The sequence below is a fragment of the Camelus bactrianus genome, chromosome 4 (genome assembly GCF_048773025.1).
Source record: "Camelus bactrianus isolate YW-2024 breed Bactrian camel chromosome 4, ASM4877302v1, whole genome shotgun sequence".
NCBI classification, from domain to species: domain Eukaryota; kingdom Metazoa; phylum Chordata; class Mammalia; order Artiodactyla; family Camelidae; genus Camelus; species Camelus bactrianus.
In genome coordinates, this window is record NC_133542.1 from 11,718,959 (window position 1) to 11,741,101 (window position 22,143).

The window sequence follows — 22,143 nt, forward strand, 5'->3', positions numbered from 1 at the left end:
ATCAATTCATATTACAAACCATGAAAAGGCTAAGGTGGCATTATCAGCTTTCTTACATGATAGAACATTTCTTCACATAGAAGATTCTTGAGCTGGAATCAGAATGAGAAAAGTTTGCCAATTTGTTATCATCTGGGGCTGACATTAGCAGCTATATGGGCTTGTTAGTGGATAAGGGAACTGTTAATTTTTCTATATGGCTGGGGTTTAAGGAGTGAAGAAATGGGTCAGTGAGTGGTAGATAAGGGTTTAACCAATATTATAATAGTTGAACAACATCAAGATAAAATACTATTACCTGCCCTGCTGAATTCACCATCAGATTAATACTGAGTTGGAGCTTTATTGTATCATAAGACTTTGTGACTTGCTTGTTCTGCCTGATTTGATCTTGGTGATCAATAATAATATACACTGCTGTCAAGCAAGTCAAATTTGTCATCACAGACTAGTTTCATCTATTGATTTGCTTTTTACCAATTCAGCTAGTTCCACTGAATGATGCATAAAGGGCAACAGAAGTAGATACTATTTCGTATTCAACAGAGATGTCTAGAAATGGTGTCAGTTTATAATTGGGCAAATCATAGTTCTTTTCTCCTTCCTGTTTTTAGAATTAACAAGTTTCTCAGCCTTTCAAATGCCTTCTTCATTAATTGGTGAAAATAATGATTCAGACAGATGGCTTCTTTAAGGGAAGTAGTTACTATTATATCCCTTGGGGAAGAGCCATCTGCTCCGATGTGGGTGGGGGGCTTCCAGATGTTGCCATTTCCCTATCACCTGTGGGGTCTTTGTAACCCACTATTTCAACTATGATACAGGACTCTTTAAGGAGTAACAGTGTTTACATGATCATTTCCATTAACACATGTAAAATATCTAGGTATAGCCAAGTGTATTGGATTGAGGCCAGAGTCCTTTCTCACATCTCTTCTGTCCCTTCTCCAGCTTCATATTTTAATTCAAAGTTTAAATCTTCCATTATTAAAACTATTGTAAAGGGGGGAAATCCTAATTAGAATGGGCAAAGTATCTTGATTGAGCAGATACTTTTCCAAAGAAGATATGCAAGTGGCCGATAACCACATGAAAAGTTACTCAGCATCACTAATAATTAGGGGCATGCAAATCAAAACCACAGTGAGATACTGTCTCACACCCATAAGGATGGCTAGTGTTAAAACATGAACAGAAAATAACAATTGTGGGATATTGGCAAGAAACACGCAGAAAATAACGAGTGTTAGATATTGGCAAAATTATATATCCAAAAGAAATAAAAGCAGTGTCTGCGATATCTGTACACACATGTTCATAGCAGCATTATTCACATTAGCTAAAAGGTAGAAGCAACTCAAGTATCCCTATATGGGTGAACAGATAAACAAAATGTGGTATACATTCAATTAAATATTTAGCTTTAAAAAGGAAGGTAGTTCTGACACATGCTGTACCATGAATGAATTTTGAAAACATGCTAAGGGAGATAAGCCAATAATCAAAAGAAAAATATTGTACTATTCTAGGCACCTAGATTAATCAAATTAATAGAAAATATAATGATGGTTGCCAGAGGCTGGGAGCAGGGAAGGCTGGGAGGTATTGTTTAATGGATAGAGTTACAATTTGGGAAAATCAACAGTCCTGGAGATAGATGGTGGCAACATTTGCATGGTAATGAATGTATTTAGTGCCACTGAAGTGTACCCTTAAATATTTTAAATCGCAACTTTCATGTCATGTATATTTTGACATGATCACAATAACACTGTGGAATTAGTTTGTTTTTTTCTGTTTCAAAACTAGCAGCATGTGTTCTAACTTAGAGGTTGTGCTTCACTCTTCCTTCCCAGCTTGGGGAAATTGCAGAGAAAGCCCATAGCATCTCCTCTATTTTCTTAACCTTTCATCTTTTCTCTTTCTAAGAAATTGATAACTATGTTATTCTCCAATACAAGCAACATATCTAATTCTTATACCCATACACTAAATTTTCCCTCCTGGATCAAGGATGGCAACATGTTATAATAGCTGAACAAGAAAACAAGACATGAGAGCAGGCTACAAAGGAAGGACACTAATGGGGTCACAATGAACCTGAGATCACAAAATTAAGCAAAGTTCAGGGAACATAAAATTGCAGTTTAGAGTATAGTGAGAGGTCTGTGTGGATACTCAAAAGCCAGAAATCTGCACAGCCTCAGGATCAAGATGAATGGCCCGGGCAAAGCAGTCGCTGGTCAAATTCCAAAGAACTCATAGAAAATTTGCACTGTGCTAACCCTGGAAAATGAGGGACACTGTGATAGGCTTTTCCACATAACGTAAAAGATCTCATCTGCTCTGTATTCTTATGCACCATCACCTGTGGCAACCTACACTAAAGGAGGCTAATAGAATGATAGTAAAATCTCTGGCAAAGTTACTTTTTCCCTATAGTATCATGCCAGAATGAATAACTAATAATGAGAAGTAACATTTACATAGCACTTGTCATGCTTCATATAACTAAACAGTGGTGGTTATACATGGTCTGCACCAGGGTTGTAATCCTGTACTGGAAGGAAGGATCATGCCAATAACCTTGCTTTGTCTGGCACTGACGAGAGAGTACTTCTGATAATAACATCAAGAAAATCAAGTGCTTTAAGATACATGTATTCAGATATCTAAAAAGAAGCAGGTAAAAATAATAAAAATCTAGAAAGAGGGTCAATTTTTAACTATTGAGTTTACAAAAAAAAACTACAGACATTGATACAGAATTCTTTATAAAAGGAATAATCCAAGTTAAGGAAAAAAGCAATGCAAAGAATGCAACAGACATGGCTTACAATAGTTAAAAAAAAAGGGAATAAACTAAAATGCTCCAATGAGGAGTGGTAATTATCATTTTAAGTATATTGTACCAACATGAAAAAGCCATAAACAGTAATGTGTGAAAATGGAAAATAAAAATGATACACTAAGATCACAACCATGTTAAAATATATATATATATATATATATATATAACAATAAAACTTAAAATGATCACACATACCTTTTGGTAAATTAAAATGGATGTGATTTTTCTCTTCTTTTAAACTTTATGTAATGATACAATGATAAGAAATGTATGGCTTTAAAGAGACATGAGATTAATAGCTCTTATTTGTAGTGTTTACATGACTTCAGTAATATCTTGTGAAATCTACAAGGTAAGTATTATTGCCACTAAAAAAGGAGGAGGAGAATTAGCGGTAGTAGTGATAATGGTGGTGGTGGTGGTAGTGGTAGTAATGGTAGTAGTGGTAGTAGTAGTGGTAGAGGTAGTAATGGTAGTGATAGTGGTAGTGGAAGTAATGGTAGTAGTGATGGTAGTAGTACTGGTAGTGATAGTAGTGATGGTAGTAGTGATAGCAGTGGTAGTAATGGTAGTAATAGTAGTAGTGGTAGTGGTAGTATTAGTACTGGTAGTGGTGACAGTAGTCATGGTAGCCATGGTAGTTGTGGTGGTAGTAGTACTGGCCATGGTGGTAGTTGTAACTTATGGTTAAACTGGTCACACAGTTACCAGGTAGAATGTTCAGGACTTGACAGATGATTGGTCTGCCTCTGAAACTTATGGTCTTTAACGTATGCTGTCTCTGGTGTTTGACCCCATGCTGACTCCGTGTAATTGTTGTGGAAAAACGTGTTACAACTCAGTTGTGACAGCAACCTGGGTCCGGGCGAGAGACCAAGTAGCACTTAGAGAGTTGGAGAACTCAGGTTTATTACGCCAGCGGGCCAGAGGAGTTAACACTTCAAGCTCTGGACCCCATCTGTAGGTTTACACAAGCCTTTTATAGGCTGCCAGTCTTACACTTTGCAACATCATATGCAAATAAAGTACAACAGAAGTTGACAAACCAGGAACAAGCTTTGTAGAAATAGACCAATCAGGAGTGAGCTCCATGCAAATGAAGTACTACAAATGGACCAATCAGAAGTTAGGGAGGTGGACCAATCAGAAGTGAGAAAAATAACCAATCAGAAGCGAGAGTAATAACCAATCAGGAGTGAAGGAAATAACCAATCAGAAGTGAGCTCAGGGCACCAATAGAACTCTAGATGTAAGTTAGCCACTTTAGAGGCAAAAAGTGAGATAGAGCCTCTGGGCCAGGGAACCAGTCATTGCTGGGAGGAGAGCAGCAGCCCTGCCTAGGGGGTCCTGCCGCTCTTTTTATGGGGCTTCCCACCTCATTCCCCTCTTTTAATGCTCTCTTTAACATCTGTAGGGAGCATCAACCTTAGAGTGGTGTCCCTTATTCATCATTGGTTCTTCCTTGTCCAGGGGCTTGTACTGAGTAATTACTAGCTGTAGTCTCAGTGACTCTATTCGTGAGCTAATGAAATGGGTAATGAGATTAAGGATGCAGGGACCAAACAGCAGTGCTTGAAGGATCACAAGGAGGGGGCCTGCTAGGGGGAGGAGCCAGGAGGCCCAACTCCAGAGGTTATTCCATTGTGCCCAGGAGTTTGCTAATTCCTGGTTTTTGCATTCAGCTTGATCTCATAATTTTTGGACCATATTTCTGACAATTCCTGATTGATTTACATAGAAACAGCATTCTTCATTTAGGAAGAGACAGAGTCCCCCTTTTCGGCGGTGAGCAAGTCTAAATGCCTCCTGTTCTGTATGACTACTGCTGCTAGGAACCCCACCTTCCATTTCTGAGGAAGAATGATAAGTAGACATATCCTTGAATGAAAAACCCTCAAACCTTCCCATTTTTTTCCTCACCCACTCTCCTTGTAGGCCTCATTTTCTTTCTCATGGAAACGTGTATTTCCTGATAGAATTAAAGAGCAGCCTCCAAATATAGTCTTTTTCTGTCAGTGAAATTTTAAAAGTTCGATGGAGAAAGTGTATTCCCTCAGACTCTGCCTTTTCTTCTCAAATGATTAAAAAATTTTTTGATATTGAAATGTTAGACTTACAAGCGGCAGAGATTCCTGTATCTATCCCATCAGCTTCTGCAAAGGTAAGTATCTGACATAGCATGGTAAAATTGTCAATACTAGCAAACCAACATTGTTATAATATTATTTATTAAACTGCAGACCATATTCAGATTTCACCAGTTTTTCCACTAATGTCCTCTTTTTGTTTCAGGATCCAGTTCTGGATCTGACATTGCACTTTTCTTTCCCTAAGTCTCTTTCAACTTGCAACAGTTCTTTAGTCTTTCCTTATTTTTTTTTTATGACCTTGACACTTCTGAATAGTATAATTGATTAATTATATTCCAGAATGTCCTTCAATTTGAATTTTTCTGATGTTTCCTCATGATTGGTCTAAGGTTAAGAATATGTCCTTCTTCAACACTTGGTATCAAAAACAATGTCAATATATTTTACCGCTGATGCTAACTGTGATTACTTGGTTAAATAGTGTTTGCTGTGTTACTATCTTTCCATTTATAGTTAATAAATATCTTGGGGTAGATATTTTGAAAGTATGATAATATCTTGTTTCTTCTGAAAGTTTCACCTGCTACTCAGTAACCTCTGGTGGGCTTTGTCTAGAACAATAATGTCTGTGGTGTTTTCTTACTGCTGGTTTTCTACTGAAGTGTAATTGGAATCTGTAGCAAGTAAAGAGCACATACATGGCACAAGAAACAAGTTTTTTCCTTCCTCAGATCCTCAATATAACCTGGAGGATGTGAAAATATATCTCTTAATATTGTCTTTTCCCTTAATCAGTACTGGATTCCATGGAAAATTCTACTTACCTTCAGTTAATAATGGTGTGTCATTGTTCTCAGTCACCTAATTTACTTTGGAACTAGAGTAGAAAGAGTGAAAAATAAGATTCCACTGTACCATATGATGATATGAGTCTACTTCCTGCATAAATTCCAATGATAGAGGAAAACGTTGGCAGTATTCCTTTCAATATGAAAGATGTCAACAACCAAAGAAACCTCATTGACTTTATTAGGTATCCCCTAGTTTGTGCCTTTAATGAAACAGATTTGATGACATGTAAGAAAATATCTCTTCAGGTTCCATTTGTTTCAGTATTGTCTAGCCCTTCTGAGCCTAAGTTGTTTTTCAAAGGAATCATATAATAGACTGACGTATCATATTTCCATAACACTAAAGGAAAAGTTTCCCTCAAGGAAAACGTGGAAAATTAAGTGACTCGAAGATCTCCCATCTTCCCATTCCATTCAGACAAGGGACTCAGAGAAGTGACTTAAGAAGCAGGCTTGGTTGTGCCTGTATGTGTATATGTGTCCCAGGACAAGTCTTCCTTTGATTTCAGTTTCTCTGAAACTAAAGACAAGTGCTAAGATCTCACATTTCATGGAAAATTTAAAATACTATTTACTCAAACTGAATAGGCAGAGCGTAAATTAGACAGTTAAGTAACAGCATGGTTTTCCTGAATATACTTTTATGTATTTTATTTATGAATAATGCTACTTGTTATTCCACTTGCCTCCTTGTTGCAAATTAACTCTGACAAGTAAGACATAGGTTAAAAACATTAATCCTTATAGTGTATATATGAATAGGTTTATTTCTATCATTTGTATATTACTTGAAATATGCAGTATTTTATAGATTATATCAAGACATGAAAAGAAACACGTTCATTATTTTCTCTTATATATAGAGTATTCATAATGAATGTTTTTCAACTTTAATCACTAGAAGTTAAGGGTTTTGTTTTTTTATTATTTTTTTACAGTTTTTAAAAATTGAATGAAAGAGTGTTTAAATTCTACAGTGCTTTACAATTTTCAAGAGTTTCACACACATGATTTCATATAATCCCATAATAATCCCTATTTTTTTATCCTCTTACTCCTATGTTGCCCCTTCCCCATTCCCTCTCCCCACTGGTAACCACTAATTTGTTTTCTATATCTGTGAATCGGCTTCTTTTTTTGTTTTGTTTTGTTTTACTCACCAAAATAAAATTAAAACTTTTTCGATTCCACATGTAAGTGATATCATACAGTATTTGTCTTTCTCTGACTTGTTTCATTTAGCATAAGGCCCTCTAAACCTCTAATTTTGCAGATGGCAAAATTTCATTATTTTTATGGCTGAGTAGTAATCCACTGTGTGTGTATCACACCTTCTTTAACCATTTATCTGTTGATGGACACTTAGGTTGCTTTCATACCTTGGCAATTGTAAATAACATGGCTGTGAACATTGGGGTGCATGTATCTTTTTGAATTTCTGTTTTTTTCAGATATATATCCAGGAGTGGGATTGCTGGATCATATGGTAAGTCTATTTTTAGTGTTTTGAGAAATCTCCATACTGTTTTCCACAGTGGCTGCACCACACTACATTCCCACCAATGGTGTACAAGCGTTCCCTTTTCTTCATGTCCTCACCAACATTTGTTATTTGTGTTCTTTCTGATGATAGACATTCAGACAGTGTGAATTGGTATCTCATTGTGGTTTTGACTTGCATTTCCATGATCATTAGCAATGTTGAGCATCTTTTCGTGTGTCTGTTGGCCATCTGCCTTTCCTCTTTGGAAAAATGGCTATTCGGTTCTTCTGCTAATTTACATGTTTGTCAGTTACCTATACCAGTACAATCTTAGGCAAAACTGAATGGCAAGTAAATTTAGTCTTTGCTTTCACTGATTTTCCTTCTTTACTAAATTCCGCATACAAAAGTGTGAATCCATTGAAAATAGGATCTTTGTCTTAGCCATTTCTGTATTTTCATTGCTTTAATAGTACTCTCATGTTATAGACATTCAAAGTACATTTTGCTGAATTCAATGGAATTGATTGAAATGGAAGGGAATTCAAGATTATCTCTGGTTAAGAATGAGAGATCTGAATATGGAGATAGAGAATCTGAAGGTTAAATTACAGCTCTGTCACTCAGAAACTATGACATAGAGACATTTAGTTCCTTGGCTGATTTTTTAAAATTTCCTTATAGAGTTGCTGTGCAGATTAACTGATGAATGGCATCCTGAATTTCCACTCATATGATAGAACACATCTCCATAATATGAAGAGGTGCCACTAGTGAGCCAAAAAATTAAAGAATTCCTGGGATATAGAAGGCAAATGAGATTAGATCAAAAGCAGAGTAAAAGAATCAGAGCCCCCATACATACAACACAAGGTGGAGCACATGTCAGCGAGAGGAAAAGAAATTTTCAGACATACCAAGTTCTAAGTAAAAAATATCCTTTTTCCTAAAAGCTCCATCTAATTTACTATCCCATGAACATTGTCTTTCTAAAGCGAGCCTCAGTTCTGACCAGAAGAAGGGCCCATGTGTAGGTATTAGGATTTGAGGGAAAAGTAAGCATAGCTGGGCTTTCTAAATAATGAAAAAGAGAACAAAAAGGTTCTACACATGAAATGATTTTACCTTATTATTTTGGAGATTGGTGGGTGCCTAGTTTTTCTGCTACATAACATGCTAGAGCAGAACCTGTCAGTCGACATGTATGGCAAACTTAACACAAACCAGTTTAATGAAGTCTGCTGTTTATGCTCGTCCAGGGGAGGGAAATATTGGGGAAACAGGCCTACATACCTGCAGAGAAAACACCTACCAGGTATCTATTAAGCAGCCTGATTTCCCACTTAAAAACACAACAAGCCATCCCAACCACCTGCAATTTAGGGAAAGAAAAAAAAAAACTATTTGGATAAAAGAGCTAAATATGCAAATAGAGAAACAGACCCAGGGGACATAAAATAAAAATTTAAAAAAAACTCTAGTCATATTCTTAGAAAGACGTGAATAGTCATTATCTCTAGGAAATAAGTAGTAAAGAAGCACAACAAAAATGTATTGAGAATGTAAAAGAAAATTACAAAATACAACTTTATTAGGATAGGTAAACAATAGGATGGATGCAGGTATCTACCTATTTAGTAATCACAGATTTTTTGGGGGGAGGAGGAGGAAATCCTGAGTCCAAGATAAGAAGACAATGGAAAATAGGAAAACATTAAGAGACGTGGAGTATTAATCCACATACTGGGAGGGCTGAAAGGAGAGAATGAAGCATTTATTAACAATGTGATGAGGGGCGGGTATAACTCAAGTGGTAGAGCACAATTTAGTTTACAAAATGTCCTGGGTTCAATCCCAGAACCTCCTCTAAAAATGAATAAGCAAATCTAACTACGTCCCCCACCAGTAAAAATAAATCAATAAAAATATATAAAAGAAATTTTAAAAAATTTTAAAACATTATGCTAGAGGAGAATTTTTCTGATCTAAAACATCTTAGTAATTTTAGGCTTTCAAAATGAAAACGAGTTCGCTTCATTATAAACAGAAGGAATGTTAAATAATAGGTACCTATATATTTCACAACTCCATTGATGATGATATTACCTTCAGGAAGATGAAATTGGTTACCTACAAATGAATGCAAGCCATTGGCATAACTTCTATCAGTAATACATGACGATAGAAAATAATGTTAAATTTCCATTAAAATTCTGAGAAAATTAATTCATTCTGAGAATTCTATATCTAGCCAAACCAACAATCAGAAATTGTATATATACAGGCACACATGTGTGCTCAGATAAGTGAATCCATACATATTGTCTGTATTTGAAAAAATTGCAGAAGATCATACGGTGAACAACTGGAAAAGCAAAAGAAAAAAAAGGCTGACCTGAAATATTACAGGAAAAAATTAGAGTTGAGTCTGGCTCATGAGACAGCAATAAATCATGGAAGGGATTACAGGAAATTTCATTTCACATTAAAGATTAGAAAATTATCCTTCAAACAGCATATGTTTACTTACTTTTCTAAAGATAAAAGCACACTGCTTATTCTGCATTTCTATTTACATGATGCGTTAAAACTGTCTTATAAACTCGATGTCTGTTTGAAACATTGCCAGCAATCTGGATTATGTATAAATTCTGTAACTGTTTCAAATTTACTTGTTAATTCTGCCTGTTTAGTTACTTCAGAACAATTAAGTTTGCAACAGTGAAACCCTACCCTCCATAAGCATTCTCCCCAACACCCCCTAAAATGTGACATTGTTCTTTCTGGAGTACAGCTCTGTCAGCATTTTCACAGAGTAAGTGTTTTTCAGTCAAATCAGATGAGATCAAAGAAGTGGTTTCTTTTGAATTCAGTGAAAAGAAAAAAAATTTATAATTACAGTCAATAAAGTACCTGTTATTATGAAAAGTAAAAGCTAAAGCCATCCATGCTCCTTATAAAAAGAAAAATATAAAATAATCAAAGTGAATACAAATTCCTTGTCATACAAAGCAGTACCCCAAATTTCATGGGAATAATTTAGATCAAAAGTGAAAAGGAACATTTGTAACATATATATGTCAGGTTTCAATTTAGGATTATATATATATAAACATTAATTTACAATTTCATAAATCTTGATTTTTTTTTGGATTCCAGCAACTATTATAGAGAAGATATTTCAAAGGAGACACCATATTGACTCCTAAATCTTCATTAGCACATTTCAATTGTCATACTTAAGCTTTTAATTCCTCTCATTGGTGTCCCAAATACTATACTGGGTGATAGTTATAAATGTTGTATTATCTTTCTCATTGTTATAAAAATTATACAAATTTCATGGTTTAAAAGAATGCAAATTTATTATCCTACAGTTCTGTAGGTGAGAATTTCTACACGGGTGTCAGTGGGCTAAAATCAGTGTGGGAGACAAAATTTAAAAAAAAAATTAAAAATTAAAAAAAAATCAGTGTGGGAGGAAGGCTGTGTTTCTTCCTGGAGGCACTAGCAAAGAATCCATTTTCTTCTCTTTCTTAGCTTCCAGTGGCCACATACATTCCCTGGCTCTGTGCCCATTTCCTTCCTGGCCTTGCATCTCTCTACCATTCTTTTGACATCGACTCTCTCTCTGAGCCTGACCTCAGCCAGGAAAGTTTCTTTTATGGGCTGATATGATTAGATTGGACCTCTTTAGATAATCTAATGTAGGATAATCTCCCATCTCAAGATCCTTAAACTTAATTATATCTGCAGAATCCATTTATCCATGTGAGATAACATGATTACACATTCCAGTGATAAGGATGTGGACTTATGTAGGGGGTCATTATTCTGTTTACATTACATGTTTATATTCCCATATAAAAAGTATATTCAACCCATCACAACAGTATAAAAAGTCTCAAGACTTTAAGTCTCATCTAAATCTCATTAGCCTAAAAGCCTAAAATCTCATCGTCTAAATCATCTAAATGAGACATGGGAGCTTCCCTGGTAACAATCCCTGCTGGGAATCCTCTCCATCTATGAACTCATGGAACTTGAGAAGCAAGTTACCTGTTCCTAAAGCACTATGGTGAGACAGGTACATGATAACAGTTCCCAGAATTCAGGCTCAAGATAGTCAAAGATGGAAGGAGGATGAGTTACTGGTCCCAGGCAAATTCAAAGTCTAGGCAGGGATGCTCTGTTTTAAGCACTGGGAATAACCCTAAGGGGCTCAGTTATCTGGGCTCGTAGCTCCGCCCTGGTCGGCAGCCTCCATTTTTAATAAATGGTGGTGCATGCTTTGCAGCTAGATAGTTGTAGCGGCCTGTTTCCTGCCTGTAGAAATGGGTGGTTCTGCCAGCCTTCGTTAATTTTTTACTCTCCCTACCCCTTTCATTCCCAGCTAGCAGTGTTTCTGTTGGCTGGAATTCTGGAGACTCTTGGGGCTCTCCCGTGTATGTCATGGTGTCCCCTCCATTGGGCAAGATCTTTCCTAGAGTACCCAGTTTCTGTGTTTGGTTTTTGTTGGGATGGCTGAGAGCTCATGCCGTATGGTTTCCCAAGATGCCAGTTAGATTAAAGTGACCTGTTAGAACTTAATCTCCTCAAAGAGCCATATGTGCAAAGGAACATTATGATCTTTTGATTCTTCTGAGGTATTAGCAAGAAGGAGTGTAGCCTCATACTTGACTTTTCCTCTAGATCATGATTTCCGGGTGGTGAACCTCTCCATTATAGTGATTTTTTCCCCCACAATCTGAATAGGCTGACAACTTGCAAAATCATGCAGTACTGGGGTGTTTTTTGCTTTTTTTTTTTAACTCACTTTTGTGTTATTTTAACAGTTCTTCCACAGTTAATCTCATTCCTCTAACATTTTACTATAAACAGCAAGAAGAAACCAGGCTGCACCTTCAACACTCTGCTTAGACGTCTCCCCAGGAAATGTACAGCTTTGTCCGTCACCAGTTCTGCTCTCCACATAACTGAAGGACACGGTTCTGCTGCGCATTCCACCGCTATGCAGCAACGATGTTATTTCCTCTCGTTTCCAATAACGTGTTCTTCATTTCCTTCTCAGCTTTTACCAGGTGTTCTTTTAAGGTCCATATTTTCCTAACAGTCTGCTCACAGTGATTTTGGATTCTGTGAGATGATTTATGTTTTCTCAGTCCTGCTCCACACTTCTTTCTGAGTCCTTATGAAGAATAGTTCCCATCAATATTTTGACTAACAGTTTCCCCAAGGACATCTAGTTGTTTATTTTTTTTTTTTAACATGATCTACAAAATTCTTCCAGTCTCTGCCTGTTGCCCAATTCCAAAGCCATTTATACATTTTTAGGTATTTGTTATAGCAGCATGTCACCCCTGATACCAAGTATAGATTAGTTTACTATTGGTGCTGTAACAAATAGTCCAAAGAAGTATTTTAAACAATGCAAATATATTATCTTATAGATCTGTAAGTTTGAATTGAAGAAAAAAAAAAAGCCTTATTGGGCTAAAATTAAGATACCAATAGTCTGTCTTTATATTTTGGGTTTTTTTTGTGTGTGTGTTTTGCTGTCATTTTGTGTGGAGTCTCTAGGGCAGAATGTTTCCTTGCCTTTCCCAGCTTTTAATGGTAACCATATTTCTTGGCTTTTGCCCCTGTTTCTTTACCTTCAATCCAGTGATACTGCATCTCTTTGACCATTCTCACAACTCCTTTTCTGATGACAGTTAAGAAAGGCTTTCTGCATTTAAGGATGTCTATGATTACACTGGGCTCCCTGGGTATCCAGCACGGTCTCCCCATTTCAAGATCCTTAACATTAATCACACTGGCAAAGTCCCTTTTCTCATGTAAGATAACGTAATCATTGGCTGTGGAGATTATGATGCGGACAACTTTGGGAGCCATTTTTCTTCCTACTTGGCCTCATCCAAACAGACTCAGCCACTGTCCAGGGTATCCCCTTTCCTTTTCCCTTCTTTGAGTTCTTTCTGTCCCACATCTGTGTGTTTTTAACCTTTTGAATGAGTGTGACCATTTGCCTCATCATTTGATCAGTGTTGCTTGCTCAAGGAGCCCTTGGTGTCTGACAGTCGATGTGGACTCAGATTATTGTAGGCCTCCTTGAAGCTTGGGTTCCCCAGAAAACAGAGTGTGAGGTGGAGCATATATTTTAGGGACTTGGTAAGAGAGGATTTTGCAGATCATCATCACTGTAGAAGAGGAAGGACAAAGCAGCAGGGTTGGGCAGAGGGAAAGCTCTGGATGCAAGGTTGTCTCAAAGAACACCTCAGGTGACCAGACATTAAGGAAGGAATTTCTGAGGCCAGATGGACCCCTTAGATTAGTCCGTGTTACAGTGAGAGAACCAGGTCTTTATGCTATGGAAGCTACCAGCCAACGAACGTAGGCTGCCCACAGAGAGAGAAGTAAGGCAGTCCCTCCAACCCAGGACAGCTTCCAGGGAGGGCTGGCAGTTGAGAGCCATCAGCCAGCAACAGCCACAGCAGATGGGAAAGCAGCTCTTCAGTCTTGAAGGGGCATCTGGAAAGCGCATCACAGCATCCGCTACTCCTGCAGATTCTGATTTCTTAACTTAGATCTGATCTTTGCTAAAATATGTGTGTTATCTGTTTCTCTGTTGATGGTGTCTGCCCAAGGCACACATTCTGCCATCACCCAAAACTGGCATAAAAACTGAACATTTGCCTGTTTGTTTATATATACCTTTTCCAACTCCATTCAGTTCCTCCTGCTGCTAAATCATTCCTTTCTCATTTGAGGCCCCAGTGTACTAGAATAAATTGGGTGGAACTAAAGAATGTAATATCCCTTGTGCACGGCTGGTTGTTTTCCACAATAATTTAACTTCCAGTTTAGTCTATAGAATTGGATAGTGTGAAGGTGTAAAATACTGGCTTCTCTTTTACCTAAGTTACCTGCAGATGAGAACTAGAATTGAGAATTCCTGCTCCCTCCTTCAGTATTCTGTGCAGTGTGACACGGGTGGACTTGGAGTCAGAGCTGTGATAAACTTCAAGACCCACCACTTACTGGCTTTGTGACCTACAGCAAACAAAAACAAAAACAAAAACCTTCACTACATTGATCCTTGGTTTCCTCATTTGCAAATTTTAAATAATATTATCCACATCAGAGTGTTGCCTATGTGCTGAACATACTGATATAAAACCTCTAGCATGGTAGGTGATGTAAATTATTGTTCAGAATGCATTTGCTTCTTCTTTTAGCTCATTTTTAGATCTTTAATAAAATAACCTTTCATCTCTTCTCCTCACCTGCAACTTTCCACAGGCCACCATCCTCATTATGTACTTGGTATATTGTATGTCTATTATCACAAGCCTAGAAATACAGTATTTAGATAAATTGAATTCATGACATGCTGTTGTTTTATGAAGATGTAAACTCTTTTAGGCAAACTGAAATGTAGAATAAGCTTTATTCACACCTTTATAAGTGTAAATATACTTTCATTTTTAGGAACATAAATTTTGTATGTAACCTGATTAGAACTTAAATTTAAGTTGGGAACACAGAAGCAATTATTTTTGGTATATCTATTTGTGGAATAGAGAGATATATAAACTTATATTTGTTAATTTCAAATTTCAAAGTGTACCTGTTCTAAAGCTATGCCTATAATAATTAAATCTGTTCTAGGATAAGTATGTCTCTGGAGCATTTTGAAAAAAATACTTTAATAAACAGATGAATACCAAAATACGTTTCCCCAGAAAATGTGCATACAGAGAGAATTTTGAAGACCATTTTTAGGGCACATGAAACAAGGGAAGTAGAATCATAAATTATCACACTGCAGCTATCAAAATTTTACATACCCGTGCATAGTATAAATACGGTTTAACAACTTTGCACACGCACGCTCTCGTGTGCCAAAGGGAATAAAACATTCATGAGACAACATCTTATACTATATATATACTTTCAGCTCTGCACTCCTCTGATTTTTTACTGTTTTGTTATATCCTATCCTATTTTATTTAAAAAATTGTTGCCTCACCCCTAACTTGATCTCATGACCCACTATTCCATCATAATCCATAAGTAGGTCAAGTCACAGTTTGAAAAATACTGCTGTAAGGCTCCTAGGATTCCATATTAAAAAGTAATGCTTGGAGGTTTAGGTAAAAATACATCCAGAAGCTTCTGTGAAAGAAAGAATTAGATAGATCTTGGTTGTGTTCAGTTTATGATTCCTAAAAAACATGGGGGAAAAGTAGAAACCATCACCATTAAACAGAAGTCAATCAGACAGTCCATTGACATGTCTGTCTGTCTATCTATATGGAGAGAATTATATTTACCATGTTTGCGAAAATTCTGAAAGCATTTTGGGATATGGTGTATTAAAAACACCCAAGGGATACATATTTCTGAAGTAGAAGGTCATCTGAGTTCAGTTGCTGAGCTATTCTGTTATCATATATTTATTTTGAGGGCTTAAATTATCTTCTCAGGCTTAAAAAGAATTTAAAAACATGTATGAATTAAAACCAATTTATTTGTACCAGTAGTTTCTTAATTTTATGTTTCAAAACACAGCAGTTTCATTCCCTTGCTTCATAACAGAAGGAATGAACGGTGTGTAAGAGGCAGAGTCAGCATTCCTCTTGCTGCCGGGCATCAGGACATCTGTGTGTCACAGAACTGCTGATGGCATTTCTAGCTCACACCTTAAAGAGGTTGCAGATATGGGTCCTTGGGAAGTGACTTTATATAACCCAGTGCAGGGACACTGCTAGTGTCATAATTAAATCTCAAGCCATAAGATTCAAAACAAGGCTAATACCACTCACCTTTCATGTGTCTTCCTCTCCGTTAGACTCCAGGTGTAAGCAGCACGTTAACTAAGGGTCAACTGTGTTACTTCTGTGTTCTAACACCGTGTTCTATTTTAAGCAGAAATGTACAATGTATTTTTTTCTAAATTAATATGCACACTTAGAAAGGGCTAGCACATCAATGGATATATAATTCAGATCAATAATTACATAAATATTCCAAATGTAGAGAGTTTTATCAGTTCTGGAATGACCATTTAAAAAGCTCAGTAATTAATGACTATTTGTAGAGGCAAGTTCCAAGCAGAGCCGTCACTCAGAGTTACCCATTTCTCTCAGAGCATCCACTTGTGTTTTGCCCCCTGTAAACTGTTACTAGAAAAGTTACTTAATAGATTATATTTATCTCAGTTGTGAGGGATTGATGCCATGTTAATGTTTGCTCCACCTTTTAGAGGTTTATAGATTTAAAAAAAGTATATCCAAATACAGCAACTTTAAATATGCATACTTTGTCTCTATTATTACTGTGGCATGTTCACTCACTATGAGTTTGCAATCCTACCTCTTGCAATATATCATGGTCCATTCTAAGTAGTAGTAGTTCTTCTTCTTCCTCTCCTTCCTCCCCTTCCTCTCCCTGCTCTTCTTCTTCATCATCATCATCAAGCATCTGCATAACAGCCCTAGAAGGTCAGCACTGTGATTATTAGTCACCTGTCCGATGTCATATGGCAAGTAAACAGCCAAGCCTGATGCAGTGTGTGGCAGTTTTTACCAGCAGGCAGTCTTAGACATAAATCGGCATCAGTTTTAGCAGCTGAACATTCCTAGCTCTGACATGTCAGTCTGTGGAATTCTTCCTTTCTCAGAAACACAGACACCAACCAAAAAATTATTATAAATTTTTTTGTATGTTGTGGCTTAGACAATCAAAACCACTGTTGGTTAAGGATATCAGTGGCCCAGTTTTTATCAAAGGTGAGTCTTTCAGGGCTTGAGATAACTCTTTAGGAGTATCTGAGTCCATGCAAGTAATGAAGATAAATATTTGTAGTGAGTGACCCATTTGCTGAATAACAAGATATGAGTGTGGACATATCCAGATTTGACCACATACAGGATGGGAATGTGGAGCATTTGATCATGCCCTGTCCTGGCCACAGCTGGTGGAATTATAGCAAGTTTTTTTTCCCCTCTTCACTATTCATCTACTACTCCAAACACTCCACTTTTCTAATTTTTCTAAGGAAAATGATGTGGCTGAAGTTATTCTGCAGGATCCTTGTGAAGCCGTTCACAACTCCATGAATTCTCTTCCAAGAGATAACAAAATTCCCAAGGAATGTGGTTCATCTGGTTGCTAGGAACAGTCATCATTCTCATGGTAGATGCAACAAAACTTATGGCAGAAAATACTTTAAACCAGGAACTCCAAGAATAAGAGCCTGGTCAAATAAAAGCCTGAAACGTGTTGCATGCTAAAACTCCTTCTGAGTAATAATAATATTCAAAGATTCTAAAAACTCCTGCAATCAATATAACTAATTAATTCAGCAATTCTGGAAATATTTGATTATAAAATCTCCCTCTATGTTTGGTAATAGCTCAATTAATATCGTATACATATTACTTAAAACTAGAAATGTAATCATTAATGTTTGAAGCATCTGTGATTTTTAGTAAGTTTAACATCCTCATTAAGTAAAGATTTTCACAGTTACTTGATAGTGATGATTAAACAGGAGCACCTCTGCAAAGGGCTTGACAGGAAGTCCTTCATGCCAAAGCGGGTGGCCTACAGATACTATTTTGTACCTGAAGTCAGATGGCTTGATGTCATCATCTTCTCTAATTACTAGGTGTACTAACTTAGGGTTTGGAATATAGCATCTTTAAGGGTAAGTTTCCTTTTCTGAAACTGTGGTTATTAACAGCACCTATCTCAGAGAAATATCGTGAATATCTAATGATATTATTCATGGAAAGCACTGAGAAGTTTGCCAGCACAAAGTACATGTTCAATTAATGTTAGCTATCCTAATTGTTCTTTCCTTGCCCCTACCTCTTTTCTCCTCCTTCCAAGGCGGTTCCAGCGGTGCAGTATGCAGATGTGTACCCCGAAGAAGGAGACTAACATTTAATCTTACCTGCTTTCTTTCACATTTTACATCCAATTCTGTCAGCTCCCCTTTCAGAATACGTCCAGAACCTGAGCATCCTGGTTCAGTAGGGTTATTGCGATGACCTTGTGACTGTTGTCCACGCCCCCACTCCTGTCCCACTGCCATGGGCGCGTGAAGCCAGCAGCTGGGAGGTCTTCACACCCGTTCCTCGGGGGCCTTGCTGACTCAGCTTTTACTTCCCTCCCCGCTGCCACTGAGGCTCATTATCCTTTGAACACGACAAGAATATAATACTTGGCACAGGATTTACATTTGCTGTTACTTCTGCCTGCAAATTTCTTTACTCAGGGTTCACAAACTCTCTGTTTTCATGTCAATGCTAAATACAGTTTTATCAGAAGAGTCTTCCCCAAGAAGACAATCAAAATATAGTATCATTCTCTCTTCTCATTACCTACCTTGTTTTTCTTCTTCAAACTTACCACATCTGATCATTTCAGTTTCATCTCCCTAAAATGTAAGTTCCATGAAGAGAGTCGGTTATCTCTTTTTTTTCTCCCATGGATGCATTCTTAGAACCTGTAAAAGTATTTGACACACATTGCTGCTTCATCAATATTTGATGAATGGATTACTTTGTTGAATAATAAATGCTTAGGTCTCACCAGTTTTTATCAACGGAAGAAGTTAGTGTGATATTTCTTGAAGCTTTTAACTACCTTGCAACAAAAGAGCACAGATGGGGAGAAAAACTTAGTAAATGCACTGTTACAGGCACAGAAGAAGTCACGAGATCTACTGAAGATAACACAGACAGAAAGGAAGAACGAATGTTCTTTTATTCAGATTAGCCTATTTTTGTTTTATGAATGTGAACTTTTCTTGAATTTTTGACAATATAAGCTACATACTTTTTTTCCATTTTCTATTTTCTTGGAAGTTTGTTTCTTTGTTTATTTGACTGTTTTCTCTAGTTTCCCTGTCTTCATTGTCCTCACATGTCTACTGAGAATTCATTGTCCATTCATATAAAGCATAGGGATCAGTAATAATGAGTGGTAATAAATGATCAATATTCAAAACTAATGAGTTTCCTTATAGAGATCGCTGTTCTGTAGCAGGAAATGCAGGTGTGAATGGAAAAGCCCTCACTGTGATAAAAGGGTAAGGTTTTCCTCAGTCTGTGAGCTGTATACACCATGTGGGAAAGACTAAAGTGACCCCAAATACTGTCTTGGTTATCTTGGTAGCCCTACCATATTTTCTAGGGAAGTACATACACTGATTCCACATTTTGCTTGGAGAGCTGGTCTTTCTAACTATATTGAACCTACGAACAAACCACAGATACTGCTGTTTTGGTATGGATGGGAGAGGACTGGCCAGTGACTTATCCTTTAGGACACGATACAGCAGATTCCAGCCAATGGCTTGTAGGAGTTGCCCAGGGCAACTGTGACTCATTTCTTCCGTAGTTCTGCTGTGTCTGCTTGCTAATTCCTCTGGCTGTATTTAGTTGTGTTGTTGATTTGAACAAAAGAGCTCCTTAATTTCCATAATCCTTCAATGTAACTGGTTGACTTTTCTAGTTATTTGAGAAGCTATATATTTATTTAAATTTCATCTTTGTAGTGTATCTTCTCATGACAATTCACGCATTGCATTGCACCCAATCCTTTCAATCACTTATGTCAAATACGTGTTGGGTGTTGAGTGGTTTCTTTGCATGTACATGAATACAAGTAAAGGGTTCATGGGCCAGGTTGGCCCAGCGGAGGAGACAGAAGAGATAACAGATAACGTAGTTGACTGAGTGCCATCGAAGCGGTAAACTTGAGATAACATATGTCACAAACACAAGGAGTTTGGGACTGTTTATAGAAGAGCTGATACTTATGCTGGGTACTGACGAATAGGACTTAAACAGGCAAAGCGGGCTAGGGGAACAAAGCCCAGAAACGGAAGCTTCGGAAAGAATATTCTAGGTGGAGAAGCTATAACTGGATATGATATAACATAATACAATATAATAAGAAGTAACCTATAAACAATTTTCACCTTCAACACTTCATTGCTACAACTAGAATAAAATATTTATTGGCAGAAGGAAACGGAGGTTTATAAACTGGTCTCCAGACATGTCTTTCTTTCTTTCTCAATATTGTTTTTCATAATACAATATCTTTTTTAAAGAAGCCAAGTTGTTATGTGAGAGCAATGCTGTGATGTATCTAAAACATCGCAATGTCAGTTTCCAGATAAACATAGAGCCCCTGAGCTTTTGAAAGTCATTCAGCCTTATGATGAAAACTCACAATTAATTTTTTGTACTTATGTTTTTCATTTTATGACACTCAAGATATTTCCTTTTCCTTTGTTGAAACACTATACACACTGCAAACAATAAACATACTGGTTTTCCAGTGTGCAATTAAAACTGCTCAAACTCTAGGAACCAGGAGCAATATTTGACCTTGTGTGGGCTATAGTTATAATATTAACCAACCAAATTACAATAAAACAAATAAGAGGTCAATGAAATTGCTTTGCTTCTTTTAAATTCACAACAAAACATAGTGCTAATTAAAATGTTTATTTCTACTTCTTTCTGTCTTTCCCATTCTGTTTCCGTTTTGCCCTACATTTACATAGTCCTTTTAAAGCTTGATCCTAAAATTTTCAATTCCTTTGGATTATTTACTTCCGTGTGTGTCTGTGTGTGTGTTTATTCTGATAGAAAACTATCATGTTCTCTAGTTTTTCACCAATGTATATTTAACACTAATAACATTACTAGGACCTTGCATGCCAAGATTAGGTCTGAATAATCTTTCTTAAGTATCATTTTTTAATAGTTTTGACATAGTTTGCACACATTTAAAGCATATAATTTTGTAGGTTTTGATACATGCATGTGCCCAAGGTGCTGTTGCCAAAATTTTTATAAACGTATTTATCATTATTAAAAATGTGTACATGTTCCTTTGTAATCTCTCTCTCTCCCTCCCCTTTATGACCAATTAACTTCCTTCCCCATCCCCAGAGAAACCATAGATGAGTTGTCTACAATCTTTCCATAGATTCATTTGCATTTTCTAACTCTACTACTTTATATAAATGAAATAATAAATTGTACACTTAATCCACTTAACCATAATTATTTTAAAATTCACCCATGTAGGGATAAGTACCAATAGTTTCTTCATTGTTGTTGTTAAATAGTATTCAACTTTATAGATATAACATATTTGTTTACAAGTTTATTCATTGATTAATATTTGGGTTGCATCCAACATCCAGCCATTACAATGAAAGTTGTTATGAGCACTTACGTACAGGTCTTAATATATGCATGTGTGTGCTCCCATTTATCTTGAGTAAGTCTTAGGAGTGGGAAGTCTAGATCATGCAGAAGGTGTCCAGTTAACTTTAAAAGAAACGGCCACATCTTTTCCAAAGTGACTGTATAATTTTACATTCCTGCCATCAGTGTATGAGAAGTACAGTTCCACCTTATCCTTGCCAAAATTTTAATAGTCAATCTCTTTAATTCTTGCCATTCTAATATATGTGAAATGGAATCTCATTGTGGTTACACTTTTCATTTTCTAATGATTATTCATGTTTAGTATCTTTTCATATGTTTAATGACTCATCATCTTTGGTAAAGGATTTTTTCATAAATTTTGCCCATTTGTTTTAAACTGGGTAATTTTGAGAGTTCTAGGTACAAGTCCTTTATCAGAAATATGGTTTATATATATTTTCTTCCAGTCTGTAACTGGTTTGTTGATTCTTTTTACATTGACTTTCAAAGGAAAGACGCTTTTAATTTTAATGAAGTCCAATATATTGGTTTGTTCTTTTATGGGCTTTGTTTTTGGTATCAAATCTTAAAATGCGCTTGTATAAACACAAGGTCATATGCA

The 22,143-nt window shown here is 36.6% G+C and overlaps 1 long non-coding RNA gene across 2 annotated transcripts in view; it reads left to right on the forward strand.

The window, feature by feature from the left end:
* Positions 1–22,143, forward strand: part of LOC141577438 (uncharacterized) — a 551,160-nt gene that overhangs the window by 523,280 nt on the left and 5,737 nt on the right. For both annotated transcript variants that reach the window (XR_012506315.1, XR_012506314.1), the window contains one exon: positions 7,244–7,278. This is a non-coding gene — a long non-coding RNA (uncharacterized LOC141577438). The remainder of the gene's footprint in view (positions 1–7,243; positions 7,279–22,143) is intronic.